This window comes from Coregonus lavaretus, assembly GCF_964263955.1.
Source record: "Coregonus lavaretus genome assembly, contig: HAP1_SCAFFOLD_3429, whole genome shotgun sequence".
Lineage (NCBI taxonomy): Eukaryota > Metazoa > Chordata > Actinopteri > Salmoniformes > Salmonidae > Coregonus > Coregonus lavaretus.
Window position 1 is genome coordinate 16,812 of NW_028163117.1, and position 18,189 is coordinate 35,000.

The window sequence follows — 18,189 nt, forward strand, 5'->3', positions numbered from 1 at the left end:
CCACCAACGCCACGTTGCACCACAGACTGTCCAGGAGTTGGCGGAGATCCCTCAGGAGACCATCCGCCACCTCATCAGGAGCATGCCCAGGCGTTGTAGGGAGGTCATACAGGCACGTGGAGGCCACACACATTACTGAGCCTCATTTTGACTTGTTTTAAGGACATTACATCAAAGTTGGATCAGCCTGTAGTGTGGTTTTCCACTTAAATTTTGAGGGTGACTCCAAATCCAGACCTGCATGAGTTGATACATTTTATTTCCATTGTTAATTTTTGTGTGATTTTGTTGTCAGCCCATTCAACTATGTAAAGAAAAAAGTATTTCATAAGATTATTTCATTCATTCAGATCTAGGATGTGTTATTTTAGTGTTCCCTTTATTTTTTTGAGCAGTGTAGAAAGAACGTAGCCAGCTATATCTCATAAAGTTTCACTTAAAAGTTAATCTTGCAGTTTACTGGAGAAAACTAGGCAGGCTACACCTAGAAAAGTAGCTACACGTCAGAGCGCCGAACGCCTGTTCGTGAATTCCTCATCTGGGTGGAGAAGTGCAACTGAAGCAGGAAGTCAGTACAATGCTGAGCAGAAAATTACAACGTGAAGCATTTTACATCAGAGTTTATAAAACGCAGCAAGATAATTCTTATGCGTTTTATCAGTTTTTTCCTCCATAGGAAACGCAGAATTCTGCATTAAAGCGACCCCTAAATTTAACTTGCTAGTTCATTTAAGTAAGTGGCTGAATTAATAAGGTGCATCATATCGTGTTGGCTTTTTTGCCGTGTTTGAGAAGTCAAAGCCCTTTAGATGAGTTCTCTGTACAGCTGCCTCCATCTTTACATTTAAGTCATTTAGCAGACGCTCTTATCCAGAGCGACTTACAAGAGCAATTAGGGTTAAGTGCCTTGCTCAAGGGCACATCGACAGATTTTTAACCTAGTCGGCTCGGGGATTAGAACCAGCGACCTTTCGGGTTACTGGCACAACGCTCTTAACCACTAAGCCACCTGATTTCCTTCTGTTTTTCTCCTCTCTGTTCTAGGCCTTTCTCCTCTCCCCCTCTTCTCTGAGCAGAGCAGGCAGGCCTGTTGCCCTAGCAACAGCCCTTAAGACAAGCATGCGTCAAAACTCTGTTCATTTACACAATGTTGATCATTCACATCTGTTTGTAAATGTCCAAACTCACCAAAAATGACATTTGGTAGCTCCTATATGTATAACTTTATGAGCTGGATTGCCTGTTTTGTTTATTTTCGTTTGCACTCGTTAGCCTATTTAGCTAGCAGCTTCCATTGAAATATGCCATTACTTGTGCTAATTTTGTTGGCATTCTGGTAATAGACGCCCACCAATGGGCTTTTTTTGTAAGCCCCATCGTAAGGCGCTACAGAGGGTAGTGCGTACGGCCCAGTACATCACTGGGGCCAAGCTTCCTGCCATCCAGGACCTCTATACCAGGCGGTGTCAGAGGAAGGCCCTAAAAATGGTCAAAGACTCCAGCCACCCAAGTCATAGACTGTTCTCTCTGCTACCGTATGGCAAGCGGTACCGGAGCACCAAGTCTAGGTCCAAAAAGCTCCTTAACAGCTTCTACCCCCAAGCCATAAGACTGCTGAACAATTAATCAAATGGCCACCCGGACTATTTACATTGACACCCCCCCCCTCCCCCCCTCAACCAGTCCTGGGACCATTGGATAGTTGGGATCCTTGCTCTCAAAGAGCTGCTTGAATGTCTTCGGGTCTGCGTCTATAAGGTCAAGTGCAAAATGGAGGAAGTTAACAATCTGTGGCTTAGATTTAATTCAAAGTTGACACAAATGATAAACTAAGCAATACGATGCAACAAACTACCTCACATATGAAAGACTACCACACAGGCCAGTTCTATAGCCTACACATGGAGAACCTTAAGGCCCAGACATTTACATTTTACTCATTTAGCAGACGCTCTTATCCAGAGCGACTTACAGTCAGTGCATACATATTCATACTGGCCCCCCGTGGGAATCGAACCCACAACCCTGGCGTTGCGAATGCCATGCTCTACCAACTGAGCTACACGGGACTGACTAATACAGTACCAACTAATACTACTCATTACCTCTGTAGCTCAGCTGGTAGAGCACGGCGCTTGTAACGCCAGGGTAGTGGGTTCGATCCCCGGGACCACCCATACGTAAAAATGTATGCACGCATGACTGTAAGTCGCTTTGGATAAAAGCGTCTGCTAAGTGGCATATTATTATTATTATTATTATTATTATTATTATTATTATTATTATATTATTACCTGACAGACAGCCCATAAGGGACCAACCAACACTACTCACCTGACAGACAGGGCAGCTGTGGACCAGTGCTGCCTTGGCTGCAGTCTTCTGGTCAGCAGCTGCTCTGTTCTTAGCAGCCGCCGCCTTCGCATCCGTCAACAAGTTCAGCTTCAACTTGAGAGTGGAGCATGTGTTATATATCAATACCGTTGACAATACCCCTCCCCTTCCCTCCATTGTACCCATAGTGCAGAAAAGTGACTTGATAACAGTGGCCAGTTCCAGACCTGAATGGCAGGAGGGTGTGCAGGCTTTTGTTCCAGCCCAGCACACACCTGATAACAAATCATAGTATCACCGTGAATTTGTTAAGTTGATTATTTAAGTCAGGTGTTACAGCTGGGCCGGGACAAAACCCTGCACACACTCCTGCTCTTCAGGACTTCCTGCAATGACTGAAACCAGACCAAAGCAGGAGAACAGTGTTCCAGGTTGAAACAGCTGACCTAGTTGAGAGGTGATGAGACTCAGAACAGTGTTCCAGGTTGAAACAGCTGACCTAGTTGAGAGGTGATGAGACTCAGGCACATCCATTGGTTCTGGAATAGAATGGTGCAAATAAGGTTTGCAATTTGGCATCAATAACATGACAGTAATTCTACCTCAAAAACAAACGTGTGAATCCCAATTCATTTAAAAGCCACCATAGCAGGTAGGACTAAATATGGTTCCATAACCTCGCCTACTAGCTATACCAATGATCGGCTGTCCAGGGGGTAACAGCAAACAGATCAATGTCTTCCTGCAGTAAAGCATGCACACTGTTGACTCAAATCAAATCAAATCAAAGTTGATTCGTCACATACACGTGTTTAGCAGATGTTATAGCGGGTGTAGCGAAATGCTTGTGCTTCTAGCTCCGACAGTGCATTAATATCTAACAATTTCACAACATATACCCAATACACACAAAACTAGTAAGGAATGGGATTTAAGAATATATACAGTGAGGGAAAAAACAATTTGATCCCCTGCTGATTTTGTACGTTTGCCCACTGACAAAGACATGATCAGTCTATAATTTTAATGGTAGGTTTATTTGAACAGTGAGAGACAGAATAACAACAACAAAATCCAGAAAAACGCATGTCAAAAATGTTATAAATTGATTTGCATTTTAGTGAGGGAAATAAGTATTTGACCCCTCTGCAAAACATGACTTAGTACTTGGTGGCAAAACCCTTGTTGGCAATCACAGAGGTCAGACGTTTCTTGTAGTTGGCCACCAGGTTTGCACACATCTCAGGAGGGATTTTGTCCCACTCCTCTTTGCAGATCTTCTCCAAGTCATTAAGGTTTCGGTCCCAGCTTTGATGCACCTGTACTGACCTCGCCTTCTGGATGATAGCGGGGTGAACAGGCAGTGGCTCGGGTGGTTGATGTCCTTGATCATCTTTTTGGCCTTCCTGTGACATCGGGTGCTGTATGTGTCTTGGAGGGCGGGTAGATTGCCCCCGGTATTGCGTTCGGCAGACCGCACCACCCTCTGGAGAGCCCTGCGGTTGTGGGCGGTGCAGTTGCCGTACCAGGCGGTGATACAGCCCGACAGGATGCTCTCAATTGTGCATCTGTATAAGTTTGTGAGGGTTTTAGGTGATAAGCCACATTTCTTCAGCCTCCTGGGGTTGAAGAGGCTCTGTTGCGCCTTCTTCACCACACTGTCTGCGAGGGTGGACCATTTCAGTTTGTCAGTGATGTGTACGCCAAGGAAGCTTTCCACCTTCTCCACTGCGGTCCCGTCGATGTGGATAGGGGGGTGCACCCTCTGCTGTTTCCTGAAGTCCTCGATCATCTCCTTTGTTTTGTTGATGTTGAGTGAGAGGTTATTTTCCTGGCACAACACTCCCAGAGCCCTCACCTCCTCCCTGTAGGCGATCTCGTCATTGTTGGTAATCAAGCCTACTACTGTTGTGTCGTCTGCAAACTTGATGATTGAGTTGGAGGCGTGCTTGGCCACGCAGTCATGGGTGAACAGGGAGTACAGGAGGGGGCTGAGCACGCACCCTTGTGGGGCCCCAGTGTTGAGGATCAGCTAAGTGGAGATGTTGTTTCCTACCTTCACCACCTGGGGGCGGCCCGTCAGGGAGTCCAGGACCCAGTTGCACAGGGCGGGGTTCAGACCCAGGGCCTCAAGCTTAATGATGAGCTTGGAGGGTACTATGGTGTTGAATGATGAGCTATAGTCAATGAACAGCATTCTTACATACGTATTCCTCTTGTCCAGATGGGATAGGGCAGTGTGCAGTGTGATGGCAATTGCATCGTCTATGGATCTATTGGGGGCGGTAAGCAAATTGAAGTGGGTCTAGGGTGACAGGTAAGTTAGAGGTGATATGATCCTTGACTAGTCTCTCAAAGCACTTCATGATGACAGAGGTGAGTGCTACAGGGCGATAGTCATTTAGTTCAGTTACCTTTGCTTACTTGGGTACATCTTGAAGCATGTGGGAACAGCAGACTGGGAAAGGGAGAGATTGAATATGTCCATGAACACACCAGCCAGCTGGTCTGCGCATGCTCTGAGGACGCGGCTAAGGATGCCGTCTGCGCCGGCAGCCTTGCGGGGGTTAACATGCTTAAATGTCTTAATCACGTCGGCCATGGAGAAGGAGAGGCCACAGTCCTTGGTAGTGGGCCTCGTCAGTGGCACTGTGTTATCCTCAAAGTGGGCGAAGAAGGTGTTTAGCTTGTCTGGAAGCGAGACGTCGTGATGTGGCTGGTTTTCTTTTTGTAGTCCGTGATTGTCTGTAGAACCTGCCACATACATCTCGTGTCTGAGCCGTTGAATTGCGACTCCACTTTGTCTCTATACTGATGTTTTGCCAGTTTAATTGCCTTGCGGAGTGAGTAGCTACACTGTTTTGTATTCTGCCATATTCCCAGTCATCTTGCCGTGGTTGAATGCGGTGGTTCGCGCTTTCAGATTTGCGCGAATGCTGCCATCTATCCACGGTTTCTGGTTCGGGTAGGTTTTAATCGTCACAGTGGGCACAACATCACCTATACCCTTCCTGATAAACTCAGTCACTGTTTCAGTGTGTATGTCTAAATTATTTTCAGAAGCTAACCGGAACATATCCCAGTCCGCGTGATCAAAACAATCTTGAAGCGTGGATTCCAATTGGTCAGACCAGCGTTGAATAGTATTTAGCACGGGTACTTCCTGTTTGAGTTTCTGCCTATAGGAAGGGAGAAGCAAAATGGAGTTGTGGTCAGACTTGCCGAAAGGAGGGCGGGGGAGGGCCTTATAACCATCCCGGAAGTTTGAATAGCAATGGTCGAGGATTTTAGCAGCACGAGTACAACAGTCGATATGCATCGCACTGCATCGCAGTGCTAGCTGTGCCACTAGAGATCCTGGTTCTAGTCCAGGCTCTGTCGCAGCCGGCCGCGACCGGGAGACCCATGGGCGGCGCACAATTGGTCCAGCGTCGTCCAAGGTAGGGGAGGGTTTGGCCGGCAGGGATGTGGGTTTGTTTCCCACGGGGGGCCAGTATGAAAAAAACACAAAAAAAAAACAAAAAAACGTATGCATTCACTAACTGTAAGTCGCTCTGGATAACAGCGTCTGCTAAATGACTAAAATGTAAAAATGTTGATAGAACTTCGGCAGACTAGTCCTCAAATTTGATTTGTTAAAATCCACCGCTACAATAAATGCAGCCTCAGGATATGTGGTTTCCAGTTTGCATAAGGTCCAGTGTAGTTCTTTGAGGGCCGTCGTGGTATCGGCTTGAGGGGGGATATACACGGCCGTGACTATAACCAAAGAGAATTCTCTTTGGAGATAATACGGTCTGCATTTGATTGTGAGATATTCTAGGTCGGGTGAACAGAAGGACTCAAGTTCCTCTATGTTACTACAATTACACCACGAGTCGTTAATCATGAAACACACACCTCCGCCCTTCTGCTTCCCGGAGAGATATTTATTCCTGTCTGCGCGATGAACTGAGAACCCATCTGGCTGGACCGAATCCGACAGAATATCCCAAGAGCCATGTTTCCGTGAAACAGAGTACAGTGGGGAAAAAAAGTATTTAGTCAGCCACCAATTGTGCAAGTTCTCCTACTTAAAAAGATGAGAGAGGCCTGTTATTTTCATCATAGGTACACGTCAACTATGACAGACAAAATGAGAAAAAGAAAATCCAGAAAATCACATTGTAGGATTTTTAATGAATTTATTTGCAAATTATGGTGGAAAATAAGTATTTGGTCACCTACAAACAAGCAAGATTTCTGGCTCTCACAGACCTGTAACTTCTTTAAGAGGCTCCTCTGTCCTCCACTCGTTACCTGTATTAATGGCACCTGTTTTAACTTGTTATCAGTATAAAAGACACCTGTCCACAACCTCAAACAGTCACACTCCAAACTCCACTATGGCCAAGACCAAAGAGCTGTCAAAGGACACCAGAAACAAAATTGTAGACCTGCACCAGGCTGGGAAGACTGAATCTGCAATAGGTAAGCAGCTTGGTTTGAAGAAATCAACTGTGGGAGCAATTATTAGGAAATGGAAGACATACAAGACCACTGATAATCTCCCTCGATCTGGGGCTCCACGCAAGATCTCACCCCGTGGGGTGAAAATGATCACAAGAACGGTGAGCAAAAATCCCAGAACCACACGGGGGGACCTAGTGAATGACCTGCAGAGAGCTGGGACCAAAGTAACAAAGCCTACCATCAGTAACACACTACGCCGCCAGGGACTCAAATCCTGCAGTGCCAGACGTGTCCCCCTGCTTAAGCCAGTACATGTCCAGGCCCGTCTGAAGTTTGCTAGAGTGCATTTGGATGATCCAGAAGAGGATTGGGAGAATGTCATATGGTCAGATGAAACCAAAATAGAACTTTTTGGTAAAAACTCAACTCGTCGTGTTTGGAGGACAAATAATGCTGAGTTGCATCCAAAGAACACCATACCTACTGTGAAGCATGGGGGTGGAAACATCATGCTTTGGGGATGTTTTTCTGCAAAGGGACCAGGACGACTGATCCGTGTAAAGGAAAGAATGAATGGGGCCATGTATCGTGAGATTTTGAGTGAAAACCTCCTTCCATCAGCAAGGGCATTGAAGATGAAACGTGGCTGGGTCTTTCAGCATGACAATGATCCCAAACACACCGCCAGGGCAACGAAGGAGTGGCTTCGTAAGAAGCATTTCAAGGTCCTGGAGTGGCCTAGCCAGTCTCCAGATCTCAACCCCATAGAACATCTTTGGAGGGAGTTGAAAGTCTGTGTTGCCCAGCGACAGCCCCAAAACATCACTGCTCTAGAGGAGATCTGCATGGAGGAATGGGCCAAAATACCAGCAACAGTGTGTGAAAACCTTGTGAAGACTTACAGAAAACGTTTGACCTGTGTCATTGCCAACAAAGGGTATATAACAAAGTATTGAGAAACTTTTGTTATTGACCAAATACTTATTTTCCACCATAATTTGCAAATAAATTCATTAAAAATCCTACAATTTGATTTTCTGGATTTTCTTTTCTCATTTTGTCTGTCATAGTTGACGTGTACCTATGATGAAAATTACAGGCCTCTCTCATCTTTTTAAGTGGGAGAACTTGCACAATTGGTGGCTGACTAAATACTTTTTTCCCCCACTGTATACATAAATATATATACACATAAATACATACATATATACATATATACATACACTACCATTTAAAAGTTTGGAGTCACTTAGAAATGTCCTTGCTTTCGAAATTAAAGCAATTTTTTGTCCATTAAAATAACATTAAATTGATCAGAAATACAGTGTAGACATTGTTAATGTTGTAAATGGCTATTGTAGCTAGAAAAGGCTGATTTTTTATGGAATATCTACATAGGCGTAAAGAGGCCCATTATCAGCAACCATCAGTCCTGTGTTCTAATGGCACGTTGTGTTTGCTAATCCAAGTTTGCCATTTTAAAAAGGCTAATTGATCATTAGAAAACCCTTTTGCAATTATGTTAGCACAGCTGAAAACTGTTGTGCTGATTAAAGAAGCAATAAAACTGGCCTTCTTGAGACTAGTTAAGATGGGCAGTCTGAGATATGGCTTTTTCTTTGCAACTCTGCCTAGAAGGTCAGCATCCCGGAGTCGCCTCTTCACTTTTGACGTTGAGATTGTTGTTTTGGGACGCCGGCCTCCCGAGTGTGCATTGCTAACTGGGTAACAACATTATTAACACCACCTCACAGCCAATATATAGGATAGCTACAGTGGCTTGCGAAAGTATTCACCCCCCTTGGCATTTTTCCTATTTTTGGTGGTTTGTATCATTTGATTTACACAACATGCCAACCACTTTGAAGATGAACAATATTTTTTATTGTGAAACAAACAAGAAGAAATACAAAAAAACTGAAAACTTGAGCGTGCATAACTATTCACCCTCCCCAAAGTCAATACTTTGTAGAGCCACCTTTTGCCGCAAGTCTCTTAGGGTATGTCTCTATAAGTTTGGCACATCTAGCCACTGGGATTTTTGCCCATTCTTCAAGGCAAAACTGCTCCAGCTCCTTCAAGTTGGATGGGTTCCGCTGGTGTACAGCAATCTTAAAGTCAATTTGATTGAGGTCTGGGCTTTGACTAGGCCATTCCAAGACATTTAAATGTTTCCCCTTAAACCACTTGAGTGTTGCTTTAGCAGTATGCTTAGGGTCATTGTCCTGCTGGAAGGTGAACCTCCGTCCCAGTCTCAAATCTCGGGAAGACTGAAACAGGTTTCCCTCAAGAATTTCTCTGTATTTAGCACCATCCATTATTCCTTCAATTCTGACCAGTTTCCCAGTCCCTGCCGATGAAAAACATCCCCACAGCATGATGCTGCCACCACCATGCTTCACGGTGGGGATGGTGTTCTCGGGGTGATGAGAGGTGTTGGGTTTGCTCCAGACATAGTGTTTTCCTTGATGGCCAAAAAGCTCAATTTTAGTCTCATCTGACCAGAGTACCTTCTTCCATATGTTTGGGGAGTCTCCCACATGCCTTTTGGCGAACACCAAACGTGTTTGCTTATTTTTTTCTTTAAGCAATGGCTTTTTTCTGTCCACTCTTCTGTAAAGCCCAGCTCTGTGGAGTGTATGGCTTAAAGTGGTCCTATGGGTTATCTGTGGTCTCTGTTGCCTCTCTGATTAATGCCCTCCTTGCCTGGTCCGTGGGTTTTGGTGGGCGGCCCTCTCTTGGATGGTTTGTTGTGGTGCCATATTCTTTGCATTTTTTTATAATGGATTTAATGGGGCTCTGTGGGATGTTCAAAGTTTCTGATATTTTTTTTTATAACCCAACACTGATCTGTACTTCTCCACAACTTTGTCCCTGACCTGTTTGGAGAGCTCCTTGGTCTTCATAGTGCCGCTTGCTTGGTGGTGCCCCTTGCTTAGTGGTGTTGCAGACTCTGGGGCATTTCAGAACAGGTGTATATATACTGAGATCTTGTGACGGATCATGTGACACAGATTGCACACAGGTGGACTTTATTTAACTAATTATGTGACTTCTGAAGGTAATTGGTTGCACCAGATCTTATTTAGGGGCTTCATAGCAAAGGGGGTGAATACATATGCACGCACCACTTTTCTGTTATTAATTTTTTAGAATTGTTTGAAACAAGTTGTTTTTTTCATTTCACTTCACCAATTTGGACTATTTTGTGTTTGTCCATTACATGAAATCCAAATAAAAATCAATTTAAATTACAGGTTGTAATGCAACAAAATAGGTAAAACGCCAAGGGGGATGAAGACTTTTGCAAGGCACTGTACACTACATGGCCAAAAGTATGTGACACGCCTTCAAATTAGTGGATTCTATATTTCATCATTCATTCATAGAACAAATGCTGTATATATTCATATTAGTGGATTCTATATTTCAGCCACACCCGTTGCTGACAGGTGTATAAAATCTAGCACACAGCCACGCAATCTCCATAGACAAACATTGGCAGTAGAATGGCCTTTACTGAAGAGCTCAGTGACTTTCAACGTGGCACCGCCATAGGATGCTACCTTTTCAACAAGTCAGTTCGTCAAATCTCTGCCCTGCTACAACTGCCCCGGTCAACTGTAAGTGCTGTTATTGTGAAGTGGAAACATCTAGGAGCCTACAAGTGGTAAGCCACACAAGCTCACAGAACGGAACCACCGAGCGCGTAGGGCGTCAAAATCGTCTGTCCTCGGTTGCAACAGTCACTACCGAGTTCCAAACTGCCTCTGAAAGCAACGTCAGCACAAGACCTGCTCGTCGGGAGCTTCATGAAATGGGTTTCCATGGCCGAGCAGCCGCCTACAAGCCTAAGATCACCATGTGCAATGCCAAGCTTCGGCTGGAGTGGTGTATAGTCCCGTGTAGCTCAGTTGGTAGAGCATGGTGCTTGCAACGCCAGGGTTGTGGGTTTGATTCCCACGGGGGACCAGTATAAAAAATATAAAAAATAATGTATGCACTCACTAACTGTTAGTCGCTCTGGATAAGAGCGTCTGCTAAATGACGTAAATGTAAATGTGTAAAGTTTGCTGCCATTGGACTCTGGAGCAGTGGAAACGTGTTCTCTGGAGTGATGAATCACGCTTCACCATCTAGTAGTCCGACGGACGAATCTGGGTTTGGCGGATGCCAGGAGAACGCTACCTGCCCGAATGCATAGTGCCAACTGTAAAGTTTGGTGGAGGAGAAATAATGGTCTGGGGCTGTTTTTTATGGTTCGGGCTAGGCCCCTTAGTTCCAGTGAAATCTTAACGCTACAGTATACAATGACATTCTAGATGATTCTGTGCATCCAACATTTTGGCAACAGTTTGGGGAAGGCCCTTTCCTGTTTCAGAATGACAATGCCCCCTTGCACAAAGCGAGGTCCATACAGAAATGGTTTGTCGAGATCGGTGTGGAAGAATTTGACTGGCCTGCACAAAGACCTGACCTCGACCCAATCGAACACCTTTGGGATGAATTGGTACACCGACTGCGAGCCAGGCCTCATCGCCCAACATCAGTGCCCGACCTCACTAATGCTCGTGGCTGAATGGAAGCAAGTCCCCGCAGCAATGTTCCAACATCTAGTGGAAAGCCTTCCCAGGAGAGTGGAGGCTGTTATAGCAGCAAAAGGGGGGGGGGGACCAACTCCATATTAATGCCCATGATTTTGTAATGAGATGTTGGATGAGCACGTGTCCACATACACATCACTCAGTAAGGGCTGAATGGAGATGTGGCGTGTCAATTATTGATGCATTGATGACACACAGAATTTGATGACATGACAAAGAACTGATACGATTGTGAAATTAAATTATAAAATGCACCTTCGTATAGGCATTTCTCAGCAATTTATATACATTGTCACGAACCGGCTCAAAGTTCGTAACATAAAGGGAGACACCGTTGGAGACAAGGAATACCAAAAATATATATTTATTAACTAAAGTAAACTAAGTATAATTAACAATGATGTGTGTAATCAGTAATCAGTAGTGTAAGTGAGTGTTTAGCATAAATGTAATAATGCAAGGTGTTGAAAGGTGCCAATGCAACCAACCAAATACCACAAAAACAAAAATAAATCAAAGTATCTGCCCGGAGAGAGTCTCCCCCAATGAACGTGGAAGAGGTCCATTTATCCTGGGACACACCCGGGCCCAGGTGTTACCCCATGTAGCTGACGACCCTCCCAACTCCACCCAACGGCATCCTAATAAGGAAACAAGAGAGAGAGAGAGAGAATACGGCAGACAGAGTGGGAGGGGCGTCACAACATCAGCCTCGTGAATAGGTATCATATAGAAAGCCTTCTATATTATCATGTTACAGAACACATTACTTTGTGAGGATAGAGGTGAAGGTCCTCTGTAGCTCAGCTGAAAACAGCCTCCGTTAGAGATCTAATGTTTTATTGGGGTTTTGTAACCCTGGGAGGCGGAGGTGGAGCCACGTGCCCAAACACTAAACACACACATTATAGAAACTTCTCCTATTGCCCTATATTATAAAGCGGAGATGTCTGGCACTGAAACAGTTAACCGCTGCAGTAGGGGAGGTGCTCAGCTCCTCCCACTGTTGGTCATTTGCATATCTGGCGGGTAGCTTCCATTCCTTTCTCTTTGTTACCGAGGCACCCAGCCATTGCCCATCCCCCACTGAACTCTGCACTGGCGGGAAAAGAGAGCCAGGCAGAGTGCTCATTAGCTCATTAGAGTAACTCACACACACACAAACACAGAGACACACACACACACAAACACAAACACAGAGACACACACACACACACACACACACCTTATGGGGAGGACACACAGTTTGCCGCTCTATTTTTGGCAGAGACAGACATATTAGACAGAGACAAGCGACAACACAGCAAGTAACCAGTAATAAACAAAGAAGAGAGGGAGGGACCAAAGGGAGGGGGGAGGGAAAAGTGGAGAGAAGTACAGAGCGAGAGAAAGGAGGGCGGGGGAGGGAGGGAAGGAGGGCAGGGGAGGGAAGGAGGGCAGGGGAGGGAGGGAGGGAAGGAGGGCGGGGGAGGGAGGGAAGGAGGGCGGGGGAGGGAGGGAAGGGGGGGAGGGAGGGAAGGAGGGCGGGGGAGGGAGGGAAGGAGGGCGGGGGAGGGAAGGGGGAAGGGGGGAGGGAGGGAGGGCGGGGGAGGGAGGGAGGGAGGGCAGGGGAGGGAAGGAGGGCAGGGGAGGGAAGGAGAGCGGGGGAGGGAGGGGGAGGGAGGGAGGGAGGGAGGGAGAGAGGGAAGGAGGGCGGGGGAGGGAAGGAGGGCGGGGGAGGGAGGGAAGGAGCAGATCTGTTAATAACTCAAAAGAACACAGTTTAAACACTAGATCACACACACACACACACACACGGACAAGGAATACTGTCCGAGGTAAGAGAGTTCTCCCTGTTTAAAGAGCTCCACTCTGTTCTACTGTAGTCTGTTTCCATCATTGGCTGAGTGGTGAGAGGAGATTGCATGGAGGATGGCAGGATCTGGTATGAGGAGAGAGGGTAAGGATGAGAGAGGGAAATGATGGAAGAGAGGAGAGACAAAGAGAAGAGACACAGACCCAGAGGTGGTCTGGTGGGTATAAATACACAGACAGACAAGACCAACGAAAGCTTGACACCGCACTGTTCTTTGATTGTGCCGACCTGTGCGTGCACGCGTATGTCCTTGGAAACGGTTCAGTGGATAAAAACAGGAAGACAAATAGCAGAGAGAGAGAGAGAGAAGAGAAAAAACAGAACATCCCCCACATTACATAACTAGACAGGAAATCTGTAGGGGGTGTAGAGAGAGGGGGAGGGGCAGAGGAGGAGGGGGACTTGGAGAGTGGGGAGGGGGGGAGGGAGAGGGACTTGGAGAGTGGGGGGAGGGGGAGAGAGTATATATACAAGGACAAACACACACTGCATCTTAAACAACATCTCCCTAAAGGCTTTTCACATATCAGCTCTTTCTTTCTTTCTCCTCCCTCCCTCACTTTCCTTCAAGTCTGTGACTGCAGGAGCCAGACACAGAGGAGAGAGAGAGAGATGAGAGACGAGAGAGAGAGAGGAGAGAGAGAGAGAGAGAGAGAGAGAGAGAGAGAGAGAGAGAGAGAGAGAGAGAGAGAGAGAGAGAGAGAGAGAGAGAGAGAGAGAGAGAGAGAGAGAGAGAGAGAGAGAGAGAGAGAGAGAGGAGAGAGAGAGAGAGAGATGGAGAGAAGAGAGAGAGAGACAGAGACAGAGAGAGAGACAGAGAGAGAGAGACAGAGAGAGAGAGAGAGAGAGAGAGAGAGAGAGAGACAGAGACAGAGAGAGAGACAGAGAGAGAGAGAGAGACAGAGACAGAGACAGAGAGAGAGAGAGAGAGAGAGAGAGAGAGAGAGAGAGAGAGAGAGAGAGAGAGAGAGACAGAGACAGAGACAGAGACAGAGACAGAGACAGAGACAGAGACAGAGACAGAGACAGAGACAGAGAGAGAGAGAGAGAGACAGAGAGAGGGTAGAACACTAGCTAACAGCTATGTGAGCTCATTCAACCCTGCTTCCCTTGTACTGTCACAAAGCATCCATAAACCAGCATGTTTAAAATAGCTGTAACATACATGAAAGGAAAACATCCTATTTTGCCAAACACACAAAGGACAAAGACTTCTCCTCAAACAGACACTGATGTCAACTCAACCTGTGTGTGTGTGTGTGTGTGTGTGTGTGTGTGTGTGTGTGTGTGTGTGTTCCTGCCTACCTGAGATAACACTATTGCTTACTATGTTATTTCCAAAACAATGAACAGGTGTAGATCACACACACACACACACACACACACACACACACACAAGAATAAACACAGGTGTACTAAGAAGTCTCTGGCCAGTGCTATGATAATGTAATCAGGGCCATGCAAAATAAGAGACATGTTCAATGATTAATCACACACACACACACACCATGCTTTCTTTATAACTATAACATTGACCTTTGTCCTGATTAACGTATCTCCTGAGCAGCAATAACCTGGCCTGGACTCCTCCAGCTGATTCTGATACAACCTACACGAATACTGGCCTGGACTCCTCCAGCTGATTCTGATACAACCTACACTAATACTGGCCTGGACTCCTCCAGCTGATTCTGACACAACCTACACTAATACTGGCCTGGACTCCTCCAGCTGATTCTGATGCAACCTACACTAATACTGGCCTGGACTCCTCCAGCTGATTCTGATACAACCTACACTAATACTGGCCTGGACTCCTCCAGCTGATTCTGACACAACCTACACTAATACTGGCCTGGACTCCTCCAGCTGATTCTGATACAACCTACACTAATACTGGCCTGGACTCCTCCAGCTGATTCTGATACAACCTACACGAATACTGGCCTGGACTCCTCCAGCTGATTCTGATACAACCTACACTAATACTGGCCTGGACTCCTCCAACTGATTCTGACACAACCTACACTAATACTGGCCTGGACTCCTCCAGCTGATTCTGACACAACCTACACTAATACTGGCCTGGACTCCTCCAGCTGATTCTGACACAACCTACACTAATACTGGCCTGGACTCCTCCAGCTGATTCTGACACAACCTACACTAATACTGGCCTGGACTCCTCCAGCTGATTCTGACACAACCTACACTAATACTGGCCTGGACTCCTCCAGCTGATTCTGACACAACCTACACTAATACTGGCCTGGACTCCTCCAGCTGATTCTGATACAACCTACACGAATACTGGCCTGGACTCCTCCAGCTGATTCTGATACAACCTACACTAATACTGGCCTGGACTCCTCCAGCTGATTCTGATACAACCTACACCAATACTGGCCTGGACTCCTCCAGCTGATTCTGACACAACCTACACTAATACTGGCCTGGACTCCTCCAACTGATTCTGACACAACCTACACTAATACTGGCCTGGACTCCTCCAGCTGATTCTGACAACCTACACTAATACTGGCCTGGACTCCTCCAGCTGATTCTGACACAACCTACACTAATACTGGCCTGGACTCCTCCAGCTGATTCTGACACAACCTACACTAATACTGGCCTGGACTCCTCCAGCTGATTCTGATGCAACCTACACTAATACTGGCCTGGACTCCTCCAACTGATTCTGATGCAACCTACACGAATACTGGCCTGGACTCCTCCAGCTGATTCTGATACAACCTACACGAATACTGGCCTGGACTCCTCCAGCTGATTCTGATACAACCTACACTGATCTTAGGCTCATCCTATATAACTACTGCAGTACACCTTTTCTATTAATATACTGTCCTTACACATTATTGTACTAATGACAAAGTGAAAACAGGTTTTTAGCTATTTTTGCAAATGTATTATAAATAGAAAACAGAAAAAAAAACATATTTGCTATAAGAATCGAAATTGAGCTCAGGTGCATCCGGTTTCCATTGATCATCCTTGAGATGTTTCTACAACTTGACTGGAGTCCACCTGTGGTAAATTCAATTGATTAGACATGATTTGGAAAGGCACACACCTGTCTATATAAGGTCCCACAGTTGACAGTGCATGTCAGAGCAAAAACCAAGCCATGAGGTTGACTGAATTGTCCATAGAACTCTTTAAAAGTTCTTTAAAATGTTCAGTTTTGACTGACCTTCATGTCTTAAAGTAATGATGGACTGTAATTTTTATTTGCTTATTTGAGAAGTTCTTGCCATAATATGGACTTGGTCTTTTACCAAAATAGGGCTATCTTCTGTATACCAACCCTACCTTGTCGCAACACAACTGATTGGCTCAAACACATTAAGAAGAAAATACATTTAAAAGGCACACCTGTTAATTGAAATGCATACCAGGTGACTACCTCATGAAGCTGGTTGAGAGAATGCCAAGAGCGTGCAAAGCTGTCATCAAGGCAAAGGGTGGCTATTTGAAGAATCTCAAATATAAAACATATTTGGATTTGTTTAACACTTTTTTGGTTACTACATGATTCCATATGTGTTATTTCATAGTTTTGATGTCTCCACTATTATTCTACAATGTAGAAAATAGTAAAAAAAATAAAGAAAAGCCCTTGAATGAGTAGGTGTGTGCAAACTTTTGACTGGTACTGTATATATATTTTATTGGGTAAAAATAATGCTTAGGCAGCCCGCCCAAGGATTACAATGGCAGAAAAATCCCTGGTCTTAATCTAGTCTCTTTACCAATCTACTGACTAGCTGTATTATATAGACTGGTCTGGGATCTGCAGTTAATCCTAATCTCTAGTAATCCTGTTGGACTAAACACAGCTCCTTCTGGTCCCCTGACTAGACGAAACACACACACACACACAGCTTATCACACAAACTAGGGTCCTGTTCAAGTACACACGATCTTTAAAAACACAACATTGCTAAATTATACCTACGCCTCTAGAATGGTGGCCAGGTGGCGCAGTGGTCTAAGGCACTAGAGATCCTGGTCTGGATCACCCATACATCCAGTAACCAGAGAACAGCAGCAAACAGCCAACCCTCTATCCTGCGCTAACTATCTGTCACAGTACTATATTATTAGGATACATCCAGTAACCAGAGATGCGAGCCTCAACTGGAAGCCAGTGGAGTGTGTGGAGGAGCGGGGTGACATGAGAGAACTTGGGAAGGTTGAACACCAGACGGGCTGCAGCGTTCTGGATAAGTTGTAGGGGTTTAATGGCACAGGCCTGGCAAGAGGCAAAAGGCCTCATTTGGGGCAGGGTTAAAATAAGTAAGACGAGACAGACGGAGGACACTTGGCCACAGATACATCAGCAGACTGTGGGAACAAAGCACATCAAGAGAAACATCGCCACACTACATGGAGAGAACTATGGCAACAAGAAACAACATGGCACAAACAATGTTAATGGCAGATAACAGCTTTGGGGACCTTCAACAGAATGTGACTGGCAGATCGAGTGCTTTATGTAGAGGATGAGGATTGGTATCTCAGGTAGAGGGAAGGTTTTTAAAAATCATTTTTTAGTCATTTAGCAGACACTCTTATCCAGAGCGACATACAGTTAGTGAGTGCATAAATTTTTCATAAATTAAAAATACATTAAAAATAATGTAAAGGGGAAGGTTGGTATCTCAGGTAGAGGGGAGGGTTGGTATCTCAGGTAGAGGATGAGGGTTGGTATCTCAGGTAGAGGGGAGGGTTGGTATCTCAGGTAGAGGGGAGGGTTGGTATCTCAGGTAGAGGGGAGGGTTGGTATCTCAGGTAGAGGGGAGGGTTGGTATCTCAGGTAGAGAGGAAGGTTTGGTATCTCAGGTAGAGGGGAGGGTTGGTATCTCAGGTAGAGGGGAGGGTTGGTATCTCAGGTAGAGGATGAGGGTTGGTATCTCAGGT